Source organism: Phyllostomus hastatus, unplaced genomic scaffold (genome assembly GCF_019186645.2).
Source record: "Phyllostomus hastatus isolate PE091 unplaced genomic scaffold, TTU_PhHast_1.1 phas_contig_58, whole genome shotgun sequence".
NCBI lineage: Eukaryota > Metazoa > Chordata > Mammalia > Chiroptera > Phyllostomidae > Phyllostomus > Phyllostomus hastatus.
The window spans coordinates 28,304,597-28,326,949 of NW_025333916.1; positions in this window are offsets into that span (position 1 = coordinate 28,304,597).

Here is a 22,353-nt window from a genome sequence, read left to right on the forward strand (position 1 = left end):
CCAGGATTTCTATGGGGAATACTAGAAAAGAGAAGCTCTCCATCTTCTGCAGTTGCAATGATGCTAGAAGATCAGTTTAGAGCATGAAGGGAGAGCCTACCTGAAAATTAGTTTAACCTAAAAAAAGGCAGAGCCTTTAGGTAGAATAAAACAGAGATCTGACCACATTGTTAGATCATCAGGTGTTGGGAACTTCCCTGCCTGGTATCAGAAGCTGTAACCCCACCAAGGCTAAGGCTGAGGGAGTGGCCTAGGACCATAAGCCAGCAAGGAGACAAAAGCTTACCTTCCTGGCAGGAGTGCTGCTTCTGCGACTTCATTCATAACTGAACCCCAAAGCTTAGTAGGTTAGCCAATGACGGGTAAAATTCCCCAAGGGGGGAATGACCTAATACAGGCACGATCACATGGAAGGCCCCCAAGAAAGGACTTTGGGGGCTATAGCAAAAGGGGGTGATGGACCCTCACTCCTTGGCTTTGATATAGCCTGAGTCCTCATTGTCTGGGAGAAAATCTCCTTATCCCTTGGCTGCCTTACTTCCCTTGCTCCACCTAAGCCTGAAACAATGACAGGGTGGTGCAGCTCTGTGCTGAAAAGGGCGGGTTCCCCAGGTGATCAGGCCTAAGAAAGAATATGTAAAATCCTGTGAAACCTGCTTTGTTTAGAATGCTCTCAGTTGAATGATAAGGATCCAAGGAAGAAGTAAGTTTGTTCTTTAAAGTTTTACAGCTGTTTGACCCTGACTCAGAATAGGCCCTCAGACTTCCTTGTTATCTATTGTTTGATCCTTACTTCCTAGCAATGAGTAATGAGCTTTTACCTGAATTCTTATTCAAACAAAACCAATAAAAAGCCTCTCTGGAGGGGGAATGACGCGCTCTCCCCACCAGGGAGGGTGGCCAAGCAGCACGAGGAGTGGCCGTGGCACCCTCCAGGAGAGAGGGTGGCCAAGGCGCTCCCCATGTGAGGCCATGCTGTTCGTATTCCCCCACAGGACCTAGTTGTCTCTGTGTATGTTTTTAGCATGTGTTGACGAACATCCGCAGCTGAGATGGATACTGCTGGCCGGTATCCTGCACAATCAGGAGCCAGTCATTAGCTATTTTACTGCTACCTCTTTTTACTCTTAGACACATGAACTGAAAAATTATGCTTAAGCCAATGTAAGTTGAATGTCTGTTAATTGCCCCTAAAAAGTCTTGAATAATATTATACAAACATGTTTTTGTGAGTCTTTTCTTTTCTTGGCTATAAAATTCTATGGCTTGAGTCTCAGGCCTTTTCATCTGTGTCATACTGTACTATACATGTTCTTAATTTCCAATGTCTCCATTAAAATCGACATACACAGATCTGAACATAGTACTCTAGGTGAGAATAGAATTTACCAGTATGGAATACAATCAAACATTTCCCTTTCTTGTTTATGCTTCCCTGTCCTAAACTTTCACTGACAGAGGCCCAGATTGCCTTAAACCTCTCCCCTCCCTTTTTCTGTAGCTTGCCATACCTTTGGCTTATGCAACAGCTGAATTTCTTAGGCCTTTCACCCAAAGTTTTACTAGGCAATGCCTCACCTTTTCATCTCTTCATTTTTACTCCCAGCCCTTCCCCAAGCTACACAGATGTATATCCACCTGTCTGGTCTGTGCGATAGTTTTGAATTTTGAGCTTGAGGAAGTAACTGAGTCTCTCAGAGCTTTAGTTTGCTTTGCTATAAAATTGTGTGGTATTGCTTAGGATGCTTTTGATTACAGACATGAGAGATACAATCAATAAGAATATATTATTCATTACAAGAAATCTAGAGATAAGACCATTTTAGCTTGGTAAATATAGTGGCTAAATGTCTTTGAGTCTCCTTCTATCTTCCCATTTTGCTGCATTCAATGTGTTCTCCTTAGGCTAATGCCCTTCATAGCTTCAAGAAGGCTGCCACAGTCCCATGCAGCACAGTTGGGCATGAAAATGTCCACTGGCAAAAGAGGGACTCTTCTACTCAAAAGGTTATTTTTAAGAAAAAATAAGTTTCCTAAAGCCCCTCAGATTTTTCCCTCACATCTCATTGACCAGGCTTCTATCATAAGACTATGTTTAAATCAGTCCCTGGCAACAGGTATAGGATGATCAGATTGGCTTTGCTTGGTGGACTCAAGCTAGCTATGTGTCAGAATACATGGAAACCTCATTAAAACACAGATTTCTGGCCTCCACCCCTAGAGTTTCTGATTCAGTAGGTATGATGTGGGGGCCCAGCAATTTCCTTTTCTAACAAATTTCCAGGTGACACTGACATTGTTGATAGAAACCACATTGATAGCCACTAGCTTAGACAAACCTGATATCCCCCAAGACAGGAGTTGAGATTGGAGATTGGGGCCCACATGGGGCAGGTAGTTTCCCTCATGGCTTTGTTACTGAGGAAGGAAAGGTAGGTAATCACAAATGTCCTGCTATGGGAGCTACTACTAACAAACTTAGGGAGCTACTACTACAAACAAGGGTCATCCTGTGAGTTACAGATAATGCATATAAATTGCCCACCATAGTACATTCAATAGGTGTAACTCTTAATATTATTGTTATTATTGATTCTGTCATACATAGTGATTTATGGATTCTCTCAATTTTCCTTGAAAATTTGGTAAGTATATATACTTTTCCACCTTTATTCAGGTCATGACAATGTATTGAACAGGCTAGGTAAGATAGAGAAAATTTGATAAGTATATATGGTTTTCTAACCTTAGTCAGGTCATTGATAATATATTGAACAGGCTAGAAATAAATAAAGAATCCTGAAAACTATACTGGAGATTTCCATGATCACTGATATCAGCCCACTAATCCAAATGCTAAGACTTGGTTCTTCAGTGATTTCACTTCATTGAGCTGTCAGTTAGCCATATTTTTCCACATTATCCAAAGGCTGTCTAAAGAGACCATAAAATAATTGGTTTCAAATTGATCTATACATCTCTCTAGAAAAAATATGGAGTAAATTATATGTTCTGGAATTTAATTAATAATGTTATCTCATAGTTTTATAGAGTGGTTTACTCTGCATCAGACACTTCAAACTGTTTTACATGGGTGAGTACTATTATTATCCGTATTTCACAGAAGAGGAAACTGAGGCACAAAGTAGTTACATGGCTTACTCAGGCCCTTGCACCTGGTAAGTGGAGGTAATGAGATTTTGATTTTCTCTAATGTTATCTCTGCTAATAGGTACCATTACGCATGAATAGTACAGTCATAAGAAACAATCCTGATGATAAGCCAGAAGTACAGCCAGTACCTCCAATGCTCTCTCTCTCTCTCTCTCTCTCTCTCTCTCACACACACACACACACACACACACCGGTTTTCTTCATTACAGCTCTTAAATCATGCATATTTTAATATGTTTTAGCTTTTTGAAAATTGTTCAACAAGCCAAAACACATTGTAAGCTTTATTTATCAGTGTTTAGTGAACCACTGTACCAAATAGGGTCATCACGGATAAGAGAGCTGTTATGTATGGAAAGTATGTTTTAATATTGCATTGTCTAGTTATTTTACTAAACATTTAGAGTAGAAATACCTGCAAATGTTTGCAACAACTTTTGCAGAGTCTCAAAATAGATTGTAATTGGAGCAAAATAGCAATGATAGCAACTGTGAGAATAGGAATTGGCATTGAACTAATTAAATTGAATACCTAAACAGTCATGATTTTGTCCTATTTGTTGTTGGGAACCGCCCTGACTGGTATTAGAAGCTGAGACCCCCGCCTAGGCTAGGCTAAGGGAACGCCCTTGGAACCGTGAGCCGGCAAGGAGAAAAAAGCTTATCTCCCTGGCAGTAATGCTGTTTCTGCTGCGGAACCCCAGAAAAGCTTGGTCGGTTAGCCAAAGACGGGTAAGATTCCCCACGGGGGAACAACCCAAGCCAGGCACGATCACTTTGGGAGGCCCCCCAAAAGAAGGACTTGGGGGGCTGCAGCAAAAGGGGGGTGATGGACCCTCACTCCTCGGCTCTGACAAAGTCTGAGTTCTCAGCGTCCGGAAGAAAATCTCCTTATCTCTCGGTGGCTTTAGTTCCCGCGCTCCACCTAAGCCTGAAACAATGACGGGGAAGTGCAGCTCGGTACTGGGAAGTGCGGATTTCCCGGGGTGATCGGGCCTAAGAAAGAACATGTAAATTACTGTGAAACCTTCTTTGTCCAAGAATGCTCTTAGTTGAATGAGGAGGGTCTTAGGAGGAAGCTAGTTTGTTCCTCAGCCTTACAGCTCTTTGACCCCCCAACTCAATAGACCGGCAGAGTTCTTTGTTTTATATGTTCCTTACTTCCCCTAATGAGTATTGTACGTTACCTGAGTTATTATGTAGCATGAGCCTAATAAAAGCAGGTATGGACTGTAAATCGGCGCGCTCCCCACTAGGGGGGTGGCCATTCTGTCCCTACTTCCCCACAGAAACTGGTTTGTCTCTGTGCATGTGTGTTTTTTCTCGCGTATTGTCGAGCCATCCACAGTGTGCCGTGGTCACTGCTGGCCGGGGACCCACGCGCAACAATTTGTTATAAACAAGTGGGTTCTAATTATTAATCTTTAAGTGACTAAAAATACCAAATACACAAAAAGCTCATTATTTGATGTTAGAGAAAGTCTTCAGTGTATTTTGGGTCCCTTGGCTCTTTTTGGATGACTTTTCCGTGCTTGGCTGCTAATTGAACTTATTTTATGTCTTGATCACTGGTTTGTTCTTTGAAACTTGGCTGAGAGCCTTGCATCCTCAGGGAGGAAACTAATCAGCACTTTGTGAACTCCCCAAATGTACCTGGCCATGAATTTTAGCAAATCTAGGGCAGCTTGGCTGTGAGGTTAGGCTTGGCTGTCATTTCTGTTTCTCTGTCACAATGTGTTAGGTCTGTTGCACCAGCAGGTGTCATACTGGGCTGCACTTTCCCAAAGAAATCCATCAGGTGAAAATTCAGAACCATTTTCTGTTCTATAAACTCTGTTCTGAAAATAGAACACTAGCCTCCAGCATTCTACCTGACAGAAGCAGCAAGTTGTACTATCTTAATTATGAATGCATCAAATACAAAGACTGTTCACTCCTCCCAGGTCTCTCATGGAAAGTACACGCAGTATTAGGGTTGTTCATCTAGGCAGCTAGTCTGACTTTTTAAAAGGGGTCAAAGGACATAGTATTTAATGCCTTCCTTTGCTGTTCTGGGCAGAGGGTGCCTTCTCAAAGGGAGTGTGCGTTTGACTCAGTGGTCAGTCTTGAGTATACCTCAGAATCACTGGAAGGGCTGGTTATGCCAGGGTTGCTGGTCCCTACCCCAGAATTGCTGAATTTGCATCTCTGACAATTTTCCAGCTAATTATAGGAACAGGTTCCATCAGCCACTGCTTTAACTTAAGATTTTGTTTTTACCTGGCAGACTTACCCAGTTGGATACATTAGATTTGCCCTGTTTCCTCTGTCTCCATTTTGAACTGTTTAGTACTTGTGGCTTTGGGGAGTAGCTCACATTAAGAAGCCTTCTTCAAGTAAGTACATGGGGGTAATCACTCAACTGACTGATGTGGAGATACCAAAGTCCCCTTGACTCAAGGTAGGACAGCTCTGTTGTGTTGTTTACAGCCTAAAGCTGCACTGTCCAATACAAGCCTAGCCACATGTGGCTACTGAGCCCTTGAAACATGACTAGTTAGAATTGAGATGTGCTGAAAGTATAAAATACACATTAATTTTGAAGATTTATTGAGAAAAATGTAAAATTTCTCATTATTTTTAAAATACTGATTACATGTTGAAATGATAATATTGTATCTATTTTGGGTTAGATAAGATATATCAATATGATTCCTCCTGTTTCAATTTACACCTGTGGCTTACATTATATTTCTATTGATCCACACTGGTGTAAAGCCTTCACCACTGCATGAGTCAGGCCAAAGTTAGATTCTACCTGAGATCATACATACCTCCAGAAGAAATCAAGGTTGGATGGATGAGTAGAAGGCTGAGGCCACCAACCAATGAAAAGTTATGATCCCTTAGCCAGTCTCTGTCTCTGAATCAGTTCTTATATTACCCAGAATCTATTAACTAAAGAAGAGACTGGGTCCCCATGAGGAGGGATTCTACAACAGCAAGGCAAGAGTATACAGCAATGTATAAATATGTGTTTCTCCCAGTACTTTCCCCAAATACTTTTGCAGCCCATAGATTTTAAAGGCTGGTCAATACAGGGTCTAAGTTGACACTGACACCAGGGAAATCAAAGCACCATCACTGACCTCCTGTTAGAATAGGAACATATCAGGGTCCAATAAAAAACAGAGCTGTAACCCCACATCATCTCACAGTGAGTCTGTTAGGTGCATGGATCCACCTGGTGGTCATGTCTCTAGTTCCTAATATATATTCATAATGGAACTCTCACATTTGTTCTTTGACACATTGAATCCAAACTATTTTAGCAGAAATGGCCAGAGAAGCCCTTGAGATGTCTCTTCCCTTCTCCTGCTAATATAGTAAGTCAAATAATAATTCAACCTAGGAAAAAATGACACAAATTAGCACCACACTCAAAGACTTAAAAGATATAAGGTTGGTGATCTCAGTCATATTTCCATTTAACTTACAGGTCTGACACTTGCAAAAACTGGATGGATATGTCAGTGGGTTACCACATACCTAACCAAGTAGTAGTCCCAACTGAAGTCTCTGGTGTATAGTTTGTAGCTATCGATCTTGTGAATTCATTCTTTCCATACCCATCAGGAAGAATAAGAAGTGATTCATCTTTGTATTGCATAGTATACCTCACGGTCTGTCTCCAGGTCAATATTAACTTCTCCACATGCTGTACAATATAATCAGAAGGAAACAAGGCAGTGTGGACATTACTTTTACCCAATATATTGCTGGCAATATTTAAAACACATCTGATAGGCAAGATTTTCAGAGTACCTTGTAAAACACCAGTACACCAGAGGTTGGGAATAAGTCTCACAAAAATTCAGGGGTCTGCCACATTAGTGAAGATGTTATGGGTCCAGTGAGCTTAAGTATGCCAAGATATCCTTTTCAAGTAAAGGACAAGATGTTTTATCCTATACTTCCTACTATTAAGAAAGAGGCAAAATGGTTGGTTATCCTCTTGGCAATAATGCTATGACCATTTATTAAGGGGAATGTCTGCTAGTTTTGAGTGGGGTCCAGAACAAGAAAAGACTCTATCAGACTCAGGGTGTAGTACAAGCAGTTCTGCCACTTGAGTCATAAGGACTATGTTATAGAGGTAACCATAGTAGAAAAAGAGGCCACTAGAAAGTCCCAGTAGATGAGTTAAAAGCAAACCCCAGAATTCTGAAACAAGTCTATTCAATTCCTGCAAAGAACTGTATACATAGCTCTTAAAATGCCCTTGGGACTTGGGAGAGACTGAGCATCTGAGCACAGGACAGCAAGTGAGCATATATCCAGAGCTGCCCTTCATGAGTTAACAAATCCTTCCATTCATAAGGTTGGTAAGATTGTAAGATCCACTCTAAGATCAGCAATGCACTGTAAGTAAGATGGTCAGACCCATTGTAAGATGGAAGCAGTCCTTTGGAGAGTCTTAAGCAAGTCTACAGTCATGATGAAACTGCATGAATTGGCAGTGCACAACCCTTGTGACCCACCATTGTTGTTCAAGCACTTATCCCTTAGCTCACACCCGTGGACTCAAGGTGGGCAGTGCCTAAGGCCAGTGGTCAGGAGAGAAAAAAAACCAACAACAGAGTTTTGTTCATGAGTTGGTTGACTTGCTATGGTGATACAAGCACAAAATAGACTGATTTTAAACTATAGCATGGGTGCATCAGAAACACTGTGCTGAGGGAAAAATTCCCCCAAAGAGCAGAGCTTCAGTTAGTGCACCCTATTGTCTTTCTGTGGAGATAGAAGAGGCCCAAGGTAGGATAATCATGCTATGGCCAATGGCTTGGCAGGTAGGTCAGGGGCTTGGCATGGGTAAGATTGAAAGATTACGGTCAAGGAAATAAAAAGAAGAGCCATATGGATAAACCTATGGGAGTGAGCACAATATGTGAAAACATTTTTAAAAAGATTTTATTTATTTATTTTTTTTAGAAAGGGGAAGGCAGAGAGAAAAAGAGGGAGAGAAACATCAGTGTGTGGTTGCCTCTCACGCACCCTGCACTGGGGACCTGGCCAATAAACCAGGCATATGCCCTGACTGGGAATCAAACTGACGATTCTTTGGTTCACAGGCTGGTGCTCAACCACTGAGCCACACCAGCCAGGGCAATATGTGAAAATTTTTATATGCATACCATGGAGTATCCATTCCAGAAGAGGCACTAAAAGTACTTATATACATAGTAGTGTAGAAAAGATGGGTTTTTCTTTGAAAACTGAAGGGAGTACACAGGCAATGCCTAAACTATTTTGATAGTTCTTCTGATTTAATGAGTACAGTGGGGGAAACAAAAATACTTGGTGCAGTGGTAAGGATGTAGAGACAAGAAAACAGATTTTTTCCGTTTTTTTATTATTTTTGTGTATTTTATTATTTTAGGTACAAAATTGGGGTGAGACTAAAAAATGTCTAACAAGTTTTTTGTCTTTAAGACAGAAGACCTTAAGAGGTATATAGGATAAGTTTTCTGGCTTTCAAGTTCTTAGGGTACTTTAAAAATATGATAATATTTTTCAAATTTTTGTTTGTTATTTGAACCATGTTACAAAAGGGGTTTAAAAATCTTGTATCATAATCCTTTCTAACCCTTATATTTTTTGACCCTGGGAAAGAACCCCAGAGACCTGAATTAGTCTTCACTGAATGTGGTAGGCAGAAAATGGCCCCTCCAAAAATGTCCATGCCCTAACCCCAGATCCTGTGTGTATGTTATCTTACATGACAAAAGGGACTTTGAAATTCAATTAAGGTTCAAGGTCTTAAAATGGGAAAAATAGCCTGGAGAATCCAGGTGGGCCCACTCTAATAAAAAGGACATTAAAAGCAGGGAATGTTTCCCAACTGTGGTTAGAGAGACAGTAGCAAAAGGAGGGGGGATTACAGGTGTGAAATGGCAAACTGCCTATTACTGGCTCTGAAGATGGAGGAGGGGACCATGAGCCAAGGACTGTAGGTGGTCTCTAGAAGCCAGGAATGATCTTCAGCTGGCAGCAAGAACATGGGGATCTCAGGGTCACAAGGAACTGAACTCTGCCAACAACCTGCATGAGTAAGAAACCAGATCTTGCTTTTGACTTCCTAGCAAGGAATGCCATTCTGGCAACACCTTGATTTTAGCCAGTGAGACTGTTGGACTTGTGACCTACAGAAATGTGAAATAATAAATTTGTACTGTTTAGACCATGAAAGTTGTGGTCATTTGTTTGTGTAATTCATGGGTAACTAATACATTGGACTTCCCTGGCCTTTATCACCTTATCTGCAAAGTAGGGATAATAATGCTCATTTTGTCCTACGAAGGACAAAATGAGACCTATGTGGGAGTGGGTTTAAAAAACTAAAATTCTATGCAAAAAATAGGCACTATTAAATTTAAAACCAGTTAATATGGTAGTCTCAGGGGAGGCCTTGTTGCAAATATCCAGTTGCATTGATTGTTTTTAATGCTTGCAAATGCAATGAAGTAAAGGAAATAAATTACTTCAAATTCTGTTCTGGTACATTAGCATTCGATGACATCTAAGCCTAACAAGGTCATGAGAGTCAGCATGGAAAGCTCTGTTAGTGAAGATTATGTACATGGCATGACAGGAATAGGAGACAGAAGTACAAAACCATTGCTATGTTAATATAACTCTTGTTCTGACAGAATGAAAAGTTAATTAACATATGCTACCTAAAAACCAAACAGTAGATTCCATTTCCAGTTTTATTTATCAAGTTTGATTTGATTGTGCTGATTCTCAAGTTCTGATAGCTACTTTGGTATTGTTGGTCTCTTGGCCCTGATTTCTTAGTAAGTTAAGTAATAAAACATACCTGCTCATCTATTTTGGAAGGGACCATAGAACTTACTGAGGTAGGTGGTTGGGTCACCTCTTTCCTTTTTTGGATAATCACTTCCAGGGAAACTTCTAAAATTTAGGCCAATTTGTTGTAATTTATTTTTTTTAAGACAGTCAGACCTAGGTGGCTGAGTAGTTTAGTCATGGAATATTTATTGCAAGGAAGCAATTCAAACTAGTTTCAGTGAAGGGAGATTAATTTTAAGGATTCCACAGGCAGCCTCAAGGGTATAAAAACTGAAATATAGGTAGGCTTAGGAAACCGGGAACCATGGATTCTTCACCCATCTTTTATAGAGATTTTGGTCTTTTGCTTCTGCTTGTGTCTAAATCTGCTCCATTTTCCTGCAGATATCTTTTCTCTGCTTAGTTATCAGCATGCATATACCTAAAAATAACGCTCTCTGCATATGTCTAAAAGTGACTACCTCAAAAGAGAACACTTTTGCCCTGTTGGTGGGAATGCAGATTGGTGCAGCCACTGTGGAAAACAGTACACAGGGTCCTCAAAAAAATTAGGTCCCACTTCTAGGTATATATCTGGAGAAATAAAAAACACAAATTTGAAAGAATATATGCACCTCTGTGTTTATGGCATGTTATTTACAGTAGCCAGGGTATGGGAGCAACCCAAATACCCATCAATAGATAAGTGAGTAAAAAAGTTGTGGTATATATATACAATGCAATATTACTTGGTCATAAAAAGAATGAAATCTTATCATTTGCAACAGTATGGATGGACCTAGAGGGTATTATGCTAAGTGAAATTAGGCAGAGAAAGACAAACACCATATTTGGAATCTAAAGAACAAAGAAAGTTGAAACAGACTCAGACATAGAGAACAGAACAATGGTTGCCAGAGAAGGGGCAGGGGTTGGGGTATTGGGTGAACAAGGTGAAGGGATAAGAAATACCAACTGGTACTCACAAAATAGTCATGGGATGTAAAGTGCAGCATAGGAAATATAGTCAATATTATTGTAATAACTCTGTATAGTGCCAGGTGGTTACTGGAAATATCAGGGGAAACACTTTGTAAAGTATATGATTGTCTGACAGCTCTGTAGCACACCTGAAAGTAATTCAAAATAATATTAAATGTAAATGCAATTTTAAAATATTTGGTTTTGGGTAAAAAAAATGACTATCTCCACCAGTCTCTATGTGCACCAAATTCAGTTCCACATATTACTCCCCCAGCCCCATAGGACCTCTTAACTTAAATTGAATTAGAATAGAGAATATGATTGAACCAGAATAGAGAAACTGGTTAAGGGATTCGGTACTTTAGGTTTTATGTATACTCCTAGTTCAGTGCGTTGTTGTGTTGAAGTCACAAGGTACAGATTTGGCTGCAGTGGTCTACAGCTTCAAATAGGCAGTTTCCAGGTAAGAAAGAGGCTATGGGGAGGAGCACATCTCAACACATGCCTCTTATATTTAGTTACACGTAAAGCTTTAGTTCCATGTACCTGAAGAATGAGTTAATTTCCTATTAGGTTTATGTCCTTGACAAAGGCTTTTCCACTACAGATGTACCTTCTTTTATTGCACTCAGTTTTATTGCACTTCACGTTTTTCACATATTGAAGACAAGACCCTCTATCAGCAAAAAGATTACAACATTGTGGCAGTCTGGGAATGAAACCACAGTATCTCTGAGGTATGCCCATGTTTAATGTCAGTATTACACGTCGACTCCTTTCATTTAGCACTAATGAATAAAGGGAGCAAAACATCATATCTCCAATAGACCCCTCATAAATATTGTTGAAAGTAACAAAATTTTGATCCCTTGAGAATTCATAATCATAATCTTTCCAGTTATTTTCATTAAGCTAGGAATATGTGTTTATAGTTGGGATTATACCAAGATTGTTTATGATGTTTTCCTTAAAGAAAGACTGTGACAGTATTTTCCTGCTTTCTGAGGGAAGATTCTGGAACATATAAAATCTCCTTCAAATACATATTGATTTATAACTAGTAAATCAAGGAAATGGTTTGGGATTTAGCAATAAAAATATGAGTTCACAGAGCATAAGAATGTAACACCAAAATGAAAATCTCAATTGCCTTCTGTAGGGTAAACTTCATCCTATTTCACCTTCAGTGTTTTATTAAAAGGAACATATATGTTATTGTGAGCAGTAAAACTAGAAATTTTTATTAAGCCTGGTGATAATGTAGGAGGGATCTGTAAGGGTGTTTCAGTTCCAGAATTCTAATTAATTTGTAGTTTGTCCACAAATTGATTACAAAAGGACTTGGTGATGTAATTGTGAGCCTGGATGTATCAGACAAGATCCTCAAGGACTGATTGGGGAGAACAGATTGAGAAAATGTAAACACTGGCTTGAGAGAAGTCGCTTTCACTGTTGGTTTATTTCTGGACCATTGGTCTCTGAGTACCACTTATAAGCACCACAGTTTGGAAAGTGCCCCCAAATAGAAAGTTGGGGTGAACTACTTCATGTGTTTTTTTTTTTTCACTCAAGGACCACAGCAATCATGGTATTATAGTATTTTATTGTGAGGGGATCTGTCTAATACCTTTATTAGGTCATATTTGAAATTAGAAGTCCTTCTTTTCAATTTTAAAGATGAAGACACTGAGGAAGAGAGGTTAATTTGCCATAGCTCCTACAGTTTGGCAGAGCCAGAATCTGAATTCATTCTACCTGGTTGCAGAGTGTGTGGTCTAATGGAACTTGGAAATGGTGTTTTGGGATATTTTTTATTATTTTTATTTCATGACCTCAATTCACTGAAGATAAAATGAAAAAAAATGTGTGTAATGTAATAGGCTATGTATACCTAATGACAAAGAAATAGAACATGATGCTATATAACATGGTGATAGTAAGCAATAACTTATTACAGTCCCTTTCCCAGGCAAAAATAAGGGACAGGAACAATACATAGTTTTTTTGTTCTTCTGACCCTGTGGAATTCTCAGTCTGTGCAGTCTACTATGAGTACTCATCTACTATGAGTACATGAGTACCAAACATCAGAGTCATCTCTGTAAAAAACTAGAGAGGCTGAGAGAAGCTGCATTGACTTAATCATTTGCATCCTTGCCATAAACATAATGTAGATAGGGCAACTTGTCAAAGAAATGGAAACTACAAAATAAACTGGATGGACATTATTGAAAGAAAAAGTACAATTATCTGAGATGAAAATTGTCCTGAATGTACTTTCAATGGTATATTAGATACTGCAGAAGAAAGGATCAGGAAACTTGCAGACAGGTTAATAGGAACTATTCAAACTGAAGCACAGAAAAGAAAAAAGACAAAAAAAAATGCAAAGTGATTCAGTGACCTGTAGCATAATACCTGAAATCTGAGTCCCAGAAAGAGAGGAGAGACAGACACTGAGGCTGAAATAAATATTTGAAAAAAATAATGACCAAACTTCTCCAAATTTGATAAAAATGATCAATTCACTTAACAAATCCCAAGCAGTTTAAACATAAGGAAAACCACACCTAGGCACATCATAGTCAAAATTGCTGAAAATCAAAGATAGCAGGGAAGTTCTTAAAGAAGCTAGAAAAAGAAACCCACATAACATATAGGAGACCAAAAATAAAAATGATCTCTACTTCTCATCAGAAATAATGAAACTACATCATTAAAGTTCTGAAAGCAAAATAAGTGTCAATGTAGAATACAGATAGAACTATAGATCAATGAAACAAGATAGGAAATATTGAAATGGCCCATATTATAGTTATGTTACCAGTTAGTTTTTGATAAAGTCATGAAAGCAATTCCATGGAGGAAAGAAAAGTCTTTTTTTTCTTTCCTGCTAAATGATGGTAGAACAACTGAATCATTATTTGGAATCTTTTTATTTTCCCAATGGATAGTAATGTAGAGTATACTTTCACTTGTTTACTGACCATTTGTATTCTTCCATTGTGAAGGATCTGTTGTTAAAGTCCTTTGCCTATGTTTACTTGAGGCTGTTTGTATTATTATTATTGTAATACCCAACATGGTAACACCTGACACTGTACTTAAAAAGGAAAAAAGAAAGTTGAGCTGAATCATAAACCAAAACATAAAAGTTAAAACTATAAAGCTTCTAGAATAAAAACATAAGATAATATTTTCATTACATTGTTGTAGGGAACATCTTATACAGAAGACCACAAACATTCATCCTAAAAGCAAAAAAAAATGACAGACTGGGTCTCATCAAACTTTAAAACAGGTACTCATTAAAAACCCCCATTAAAATAATGAGTAGCTAGTACACACACAGGAAGAAAATATTCACATAACATATTCTGAGTACAAATGGTCAGAAAGCAAGTAAAAGTATTCTCAATAACACTATTTGTAGGAAATATACATTAAAAACAAGTATAAAGGACACATGGACAAAAACTAGGGGGGGTGGAAATGGGAGGGAGGTGGGGATGGCTGGGTGGGTGTGCTGAGATGGGAGTAAAAGATAGAAAGTTGTACTTGAACAACAATTAGAATAAAATTTTAAAAAAGGAAAAAAAAGAAAATGAAATTTTATTCCACTTGTAAAAAACAAAAACAAAACAAAATGAGATACCACTTCACCACCATAAACATGAACAAATTTTAAAAGGGTGACCACACCAAATGTTGATGAGGATATGGAACAACTGGAATTCTCATACATTGCTGGTGGGAATGTTAAATGATACAACCACCTTGGGAAAACGTCTGCCAGTTTCCTAAAAAATGAAATATACACTTAGTTTATAGTCTAATAATTCTAATCCTAGTCCAAGAGAATTGAAATAAAAAAATCACAAAAAACTCATACAAGAGTACTGAAGGCAGCTTTAGTCATAGTAGCTCACAACTGAAAATAACACAAATGTTGGTCAATGGAAAAACAAATTGTGGTGTATTCACACAACGGCTTACTCTTGAAATAAGTAACAAAATGGATCCATTTCAGAAACTTCAAGCTGAGCAAAAGAAGCCTGACATGAAAGAACACATACTGTATGATTTCATTTATTTGTAGCTCTAGAACAGGGTGAACTAAAGCATGGTGGTAGAAATGCGAACAGTGGTTGTCTCTGGAGATGGTTCAGGAAAGGAAAGGGTCACGAGGGAACTTTTTCAGATGATGGACTTTCTATATCTTATATACATTTTTCAAACTCATTTTTCTGTATTTACATTGTACTTCAATTTTAGAAAGAAAAGGAATTGAGGTGACATTATTAATTACTTTATAAGAGTGCTATGGGAAGTAAATAAGCTAATACAGTGGTACCTTGGTACTCATTGCGTTTTGATGAAAAAAAAAATGTTTTGGTGCTTGGCGCTTGCTCGACACTTGTCACACATGCTAGAACTTGTATGAGTCACGACACCACCCTGCCAGAGAAAATGTTTCATCAATCGTCCCTTGCTTGCCACTCACTCATTGGAATAATTAACAATGACTACTGAGGTACCGCTATATATATAAAATGCTTACGATAATGTCTGGTAAAATGTAAGTAATCTATTTATAAATTACTATTATAGTTCATATTGTCATTTCTAATATTTCATTTATTTAAGGTACTATGAGTCGTTCTGCATGAATATTTCTGACATTCTGGAATACATTTCAGAATGTTGGCAATAATACCTCACATGTATATAGGATGAGACTTTTCATGTATTCCTAAGTCCTGCTGTTAAAAAGCCTTTGCAGCTGTTTCTGCTCATGAAACCCCTTGATGCTCCACAAATTCCCCATCTGTGGTTTCCCTGCCAGCTGACTTCTAAATGGTTGCAAATTTTCCCTTCCATTCAATTATCTAAAATTTTAAATACAACTAATTAATCCCTTGATCAAATGGTATAGAATTAGACTGCTTTGATCTTTCCCCTCCCTCAAGAGATCTTAAGCTTCCACAGAACATAACATTTAAAGCACATTTAAACAGAACAAAAGGTGGTTTCAAAAATGGTTTTGTGGTAATACCCCCAAAATCCATAGCCCAAAGCACTCATCTGATGAAACCAGACAAGAATAATCTTTCACCTGAATTCTTTAGGAACCTGCTTCACCTACACAGTGCAGCACGCCACAGTTTCAGCTAAATAGCAGGGTGCAAATATGCAAGAATTACGTTCTTCAAGTGACAAATAGAAGCCAAATATTCCACTAGTGATGATATTGAATACAAGGGCTAATTTATTTTTTAAAAGAAATTTTGTTTTGTACCCCTCTTGGCTTGGAAGAAAACATGCAGTAATAGATGCAGACAGATGCTGATGAGTGAAATGTAAATGGTTGAATTGCAGAGTTGAAGGTGACTGTTTCAACCTATTGTTGCAGAAGGAGTCAGCTGAACATCATCTCCTGGCTCTTACCTGTTTTTATAGAAATTTCAAAGTTGAAAACATTCTATCCCCTGTCTGGTGTAGGTATCATTTCTGAGATGGTGCTTATAAAGTCAACAGTAGCTCAGAGTAAAGATCACAGGAAACAGAAAGACCAAATTCATTTATTAAATTAGCAAAAAATAAAGCCACATTCTAATTCTAACTTACTTTGGTACGGTAATTCCGCTTTCTTTAAAAATTAGAATTAATGAAGTGTCCACCAGTTGGCTGGCAGTAGCCTCATTACCCCAATTCAATATAATTACTATGTTTGATCAAGCAAAGCTGAACAACAGCCGACCCAGATATTATTAGTCTGTGTTCCCATTTTAGATAGTTTGCAGGATGTCCAACCATTTTTTGCCCTCCACTGCCAGGAACACAGGCACTCTGAACTCTATTTATGGTCAGAAAACTTGCAAAGTTAGAGACCACGTCAGAAAAGCATCACGCTATGGAAGTCTTTATCAAGAGACAAGGTTAGCAAGAGTTGCCACAGTTAAACCTTTTGGCATTTGGAATTGCTCTTCTTAAACAAGAAATTTCATTAAAAAAAATTTTTTTTCAATTAGATTTGAACCGTTTCCCTGGAACTACATTTCATGGTAAAACTCCTAACAAAAAGGCCTGAAGTCTATACAATTATAAAGATACAGTTCTCAGGAAGACTAGACAAAAATATTAAACATGTTTACTGTAAACATGGGGTATACTGGAAAATTAATACATAAGAGTAATTTTATCTTAAAAAGATTGTATTTGTTTAAATTCACTAAAAAAGTCTTAGTTTTTGTTTGGTATGGAATGCTCTGGTATACAAATTGCTTTTTCATACATAACATCATTTCAGGCAATAATTTATCAGACTTTATTACTCAATTAGAGAATTGCTAGAAATTCTTCCTTCAAAATGTTACACAAAACAGGCACATTTAAAGTATCCCTATAATCTCAGAGACTGATTGCAGGAAAAATAAACCCAACAGACCCCAAACACCCATCCATCCACCCACCTACCCAACCAACCACCCAACCAACCATACCATGTTTATAATCATCAGCCTTTCAAATTTCATCAGCCAATCATGCGTAACACTAGAATGTATAAGAATGATTTAGGCAAAGCAACAAACAAATATTATAAAACTAAACAGACAATAAAGTCTCTCTTAAGCAAATGCCCTGAAGGATCAAGTGCCTGACATTTAAGCTTTTGATTGTCAAGGCATCCATCTCAGTAAACGTATTATGGCTGTAGGGCACAGTTCCTGGTAAAACAACCAGATAAGAAACCAGGCGACCCCCACCCATGAAGTTCCCCTTTAAAACAGCCCTGGGAAACCTAGATAACTGACCTCTGGAGTAACCCCACTTTCTGTATCCTAACTGCACCTTTATGTTTTAAATTCACCAACAAAGAGTGAACCCCCAAAACCCTAGGCACCCCAACCTTGTACCCAATAAAGGCAGAGCCCCAGTTCTCTGCACTGCCTCCACCTCTCTAACCTGGATCTCAGTGTGAGACCCTTGAGAATGCTGTGTATCATCCAGTATCTGTGAGTAATGAGTCTTTTTTCAAAGTTCCTGATGGCTGTTGCTGAGGTGCATGTTGTAGTCATAATAAGTCACAACACTGGCTCTGGTGGGGGTGGGGAGCTGCCTTGAGCACAGTATGGCCCAGGTAAGTGCCTCAGGCATTCCTAGCCCAAAGCATCACTTTCCATAGGCTTATACTGAGAAGAAACAGACCCCTAAAGAAATTTGTTCCTACTGTTTTATTTCCCAAAAATCAAACGGAAAAAGGTTTTTTGATGTATAACTATTTTTTTAAATTTTTTTGCAAAATCGCAACACAAAACAAAATTGCTTTGAGTAGGGAAATGTGTCTTCAGCAATTGTCATAAAGAAACATTTTCATTGTTTGTCAAATATGAGTTAAGTATCTAACAAATTTATAAATTCAGACATCTCTAAAGATGTCTTACTAGCACAGATTAGAAACACCAACTTTAAAATGTGTTAATGTTCAGTTATTAGAAATATAGTGTATTGGCTGAGGGGTGCCTCATAGCATTTCCACCTTTTTAAAACTTATACATCTATTATTAAATATGAAAACAGTGTAACCACATTTTAAAATTTTGGGATGAGAAGAAAAAAACAAAAACATAATTACTTAGTTTGACACAATCACTGCATCTCATATTTCTTTAAAGAAAAAAAGAAAAACAAAAAACAAGGAAGCCTGTTTTGCTGGGAAAGGGAAGAGCATCAGCTTTTCTCTGGAATACACTTGCTGGTACCGCAGAGCTCACTTTGCAGTGTGTCACTCCTACATGTTAATGGTAACGACAAGCCACTATTCTGATGGGCACTTCTTTTGTAATATTATCACCACCTGCTGGCCCTTTGGGAAAAATTTTCCCACAAAGCTTCTGAAGGCAGGAAGCACCATGTCGTGTTTTACATCTAGTATTTTAAATTGTTATAGACTATTTCTACTTCATTCCTGGTAACACATTCATACCAGACATTATTGACACCTGGAAATCTTCAGTCTTTTCATTTTCTGTATTGTTTTGTATCTTATAATCTTCCCTGCCTGAAGTTTGTAGATGTGCTTCTGTCACTGTGAATAATCAATATTTCACTTTCTCTCCCTTCTTAGAATGGAAATTCCTTAAAGGAAAAGTATGCATAGTTTGCACTTAGTAAATAATATTGACTAAATTTCATTGTTCAAATATTTGAAATACCATGAAGGGAACATTAATATTTCAATGCAAATTAAAAACTAATATGCTTCTGAATATTCCCTATCACCTCTCTGCAACTTGCTTTCCTCATGCACATATATAAAGAAGGAGCCATCAGCTAGATTCTTACAATCAGCACCTGACTTTATTATTATTTTTTCTCATTTAATCTTTTTAAAATTATATTTTGATTATGCTATTATAGTTGTCCCAATTTTTCCCTTTGCTCCCCTCCACCCAGCACTCCCTAGGCTGAGTACACCTTTGTCTTATAGTTAGTTGAGACTTGATTGCTGTTGGCAGGTCAGTGGGAGGGATTTACCCAGGCCAGTCAGCTGCAAGGACTGGCTGTGAACCATTGGCCACCAACCTCCACCCTCTGTGGCAGAGCAGCTGTGCAGGGACAGGGTGATGGTGATCTACATGGTCTGTAGCTGTCCACTGGGTACATAGGCTATGAGATTTCCTGGATGGTACAGGCCAAGGTCAGCCCCAATATGTGCTCTGCCCGGGGCTACTCTGCATGAGCTAATAAGCCATCTGAGTTGGCTGCTAGTTTTGCTGGGTTTGGAGATTCCCAAGCAAAGCCAAGCTGTGAATCTAGGCTGGCTGCTACTAGTGCCAGGCCTTGGAACACTTATCAAGAGGCTTAAAGAGGGAATACTGAGGCTGGCTGTTGCTTGTTTGATGGGATTTAGGAAGCTGTGAAGCAGGAGCCAAGACCCACCATTCATATGGAAAAATCACAGTTAATGGGTTCAGTTGGGTCCTTTAGTTGGATAGGAGGAATCTCAGGGAATCTCCAGGATGATGCAAACAGTGTTAGCCAGGCTGATGGAGTCTCAGATAAGACACCACTTGCTGGTTCTGTGGCTATTTAGGGGGAGGGTTCAGAAAAGGGACAATAGCCTCTGCCCACCTTTCTGTATGGAAGAAATTTATCCCCCAGATCCTGCCTTGATGTGAGACACTTCAGTTCCTCCTTCTATGTTACTGGTGCCTTTCAAGCTGCTAACCTGCTGCTGGAGTTCAGAGGGAGTGAGTCTGAGTAGGTCTGTATGAGGTTCCTTAAGGGGGACTGCTTGAGACTCCAGTTTCTTCCACCAACTCAATCCTTGATGAGTTTTGCAGCCAGAAGTTATGGGAACTTATCTTCCTCATACTGGAACCCTGGGCTGGGGGGGCCCAGTGTGGGGCTGGGACTCCTCACTCCTAAAATATCCCTCCCAAATTTCTATCCACCATACATTTGATGTGGGACCAGCCCTTTCCACTTCTCCTACCAGTCTGGATGGATGTGGTTTCTTTAATTCCATCATTGTCTGACTTTCATTCAACTCGATTTCTGATGTTTCTGAGTGATGATTGTTCTATATTGTAGTTGTAATTTTGATATGCTTGTATGTGGCAGTGAGCATATTTACCTATGCTGCCATCTTGACTGGAAGTCTCTGCTTTCCTTGTTAGAACAGAACTTGCTTCTTGGTTTTCCCTCTCTTTCAGTCTTTATTCCATAGTAATCTGATTTTATTCCCACTATTCCACTAAACCTGCTCTTGCTAGGTGACTAGCCAATGCCATCTTGCTAATTCAATAAGCACTATTCAATCCTATTTTAATGTGACCTCTTAGAAACATTCTATACTGTAGATTATTTCTTCATTCCTGGAACACTTCCTTTCTGGTTTTCAGGATACAGTGTTCCCCTGTTTTTTTTTTTCATTTTTTTTAATTTACTGATTTTAGAGAGACAGTGGGGAAGGGAAAGTTTGAGAGAGAGAGAAAGAAATATCAATTTGTTGTTCCAATCGTTTATGCATTCATTGGTTGATTCTTGTATGTGCCCTGACCAAGGATCAATCCTGCCACTGTGGCATGTTGGGATGATGCTCTAGCCAACAGAGCTACCTGGCCAGAGCTCCTCTGTTTTTTATGACCTCCCTGGTACTCTCTTCTGTGTGTCTTCTAAGTCTCCTTCCCTGCCAGATGTTCCATAAGATTATTTCCTAAGATTTGTGATCTCACCCACCAATCCCAACACATTAGTCATTTTTTCCTGGGAAATATCATTTACTACCAGGCTTTTATATCATGATGGTTTCCAACTCTGAATTTTCAGCATGGTTTTTCTTTGGAGTTATAGACATTTTCATTTATATAGCTCAAAAGCAAATCAAATTCACCACGCTCACATGGCATATATTTTCTTTTCCCCAAACTCTTCTGTATTGCCTGTCTCAGTGAATGTTTCATTGTCCATGTTCAAGCCAGAAAGTTGATCTTTATCTCTCCCTTTGCCATACTCTCCTATTCAATCCATTCTCTCTTCTAAACTTATTTCCAGCTTACCCAGTATTTTCTTCCTAGTTCTAGCAGCATCCTCTTTTGCCTGGGTAACTGCTCACCATCTTGTTCTCTCTAATCCATCACAACATTGTTGACAGGTCCATTTTCTAAAGAAAAATGTAACTATGGTACTGCCATGTTGAAGACCCTTTGAAGTTTTATGTTGCTCTCAGGATCAAGTCTAAAATCTTTACTAACACAGCTTACAAAGTCCTGCTGACTTTCCAGCCGTAATTCACCTTTTCTTCCAGCACACCCTGTGCTCCCACCACACTGTGAATGGGTGTTCCTGTTAATGGTTATGCTCTCTACCCTCTTGTACTTGCATGTACTGATTCCTGTCCCCTGAACACACTTGCCCTTGATGTGTCCCCATCTGCTTGCTTATCTATTCTTTAATTTTGAATTTCAGGCTAGATGTTACCTTCTGCAAGGGAGATCTTCCTTAAAAACACCACCTCCACTCCCTAATGTGACTCTTCTCCACCTCTTACTCTTTTTTGCCTCTGCCAAAGCCCTGGCTGTGTTCTCCACTAGACTATAAACTCATAGGGCAGGGATTGGATCTTGTTTACTGCTATATCCTAAGCCCCAAGCACAGTGCCTGACATAGAAAGGGTACATATTAAATAGTTGTATCCAGTTGAGCTAAACCATAAATTAACCATTAAGATAATTTTTTTATTTTTTATTTAAAAATTTTTAATGTTGTTCAAGTATAGTTGTCTCCATTTTCAATAATAACATCCTATGATGCTGAATAATAGAAGCCCATGTTTTGGGAATGGTTTTCTTGAAGATC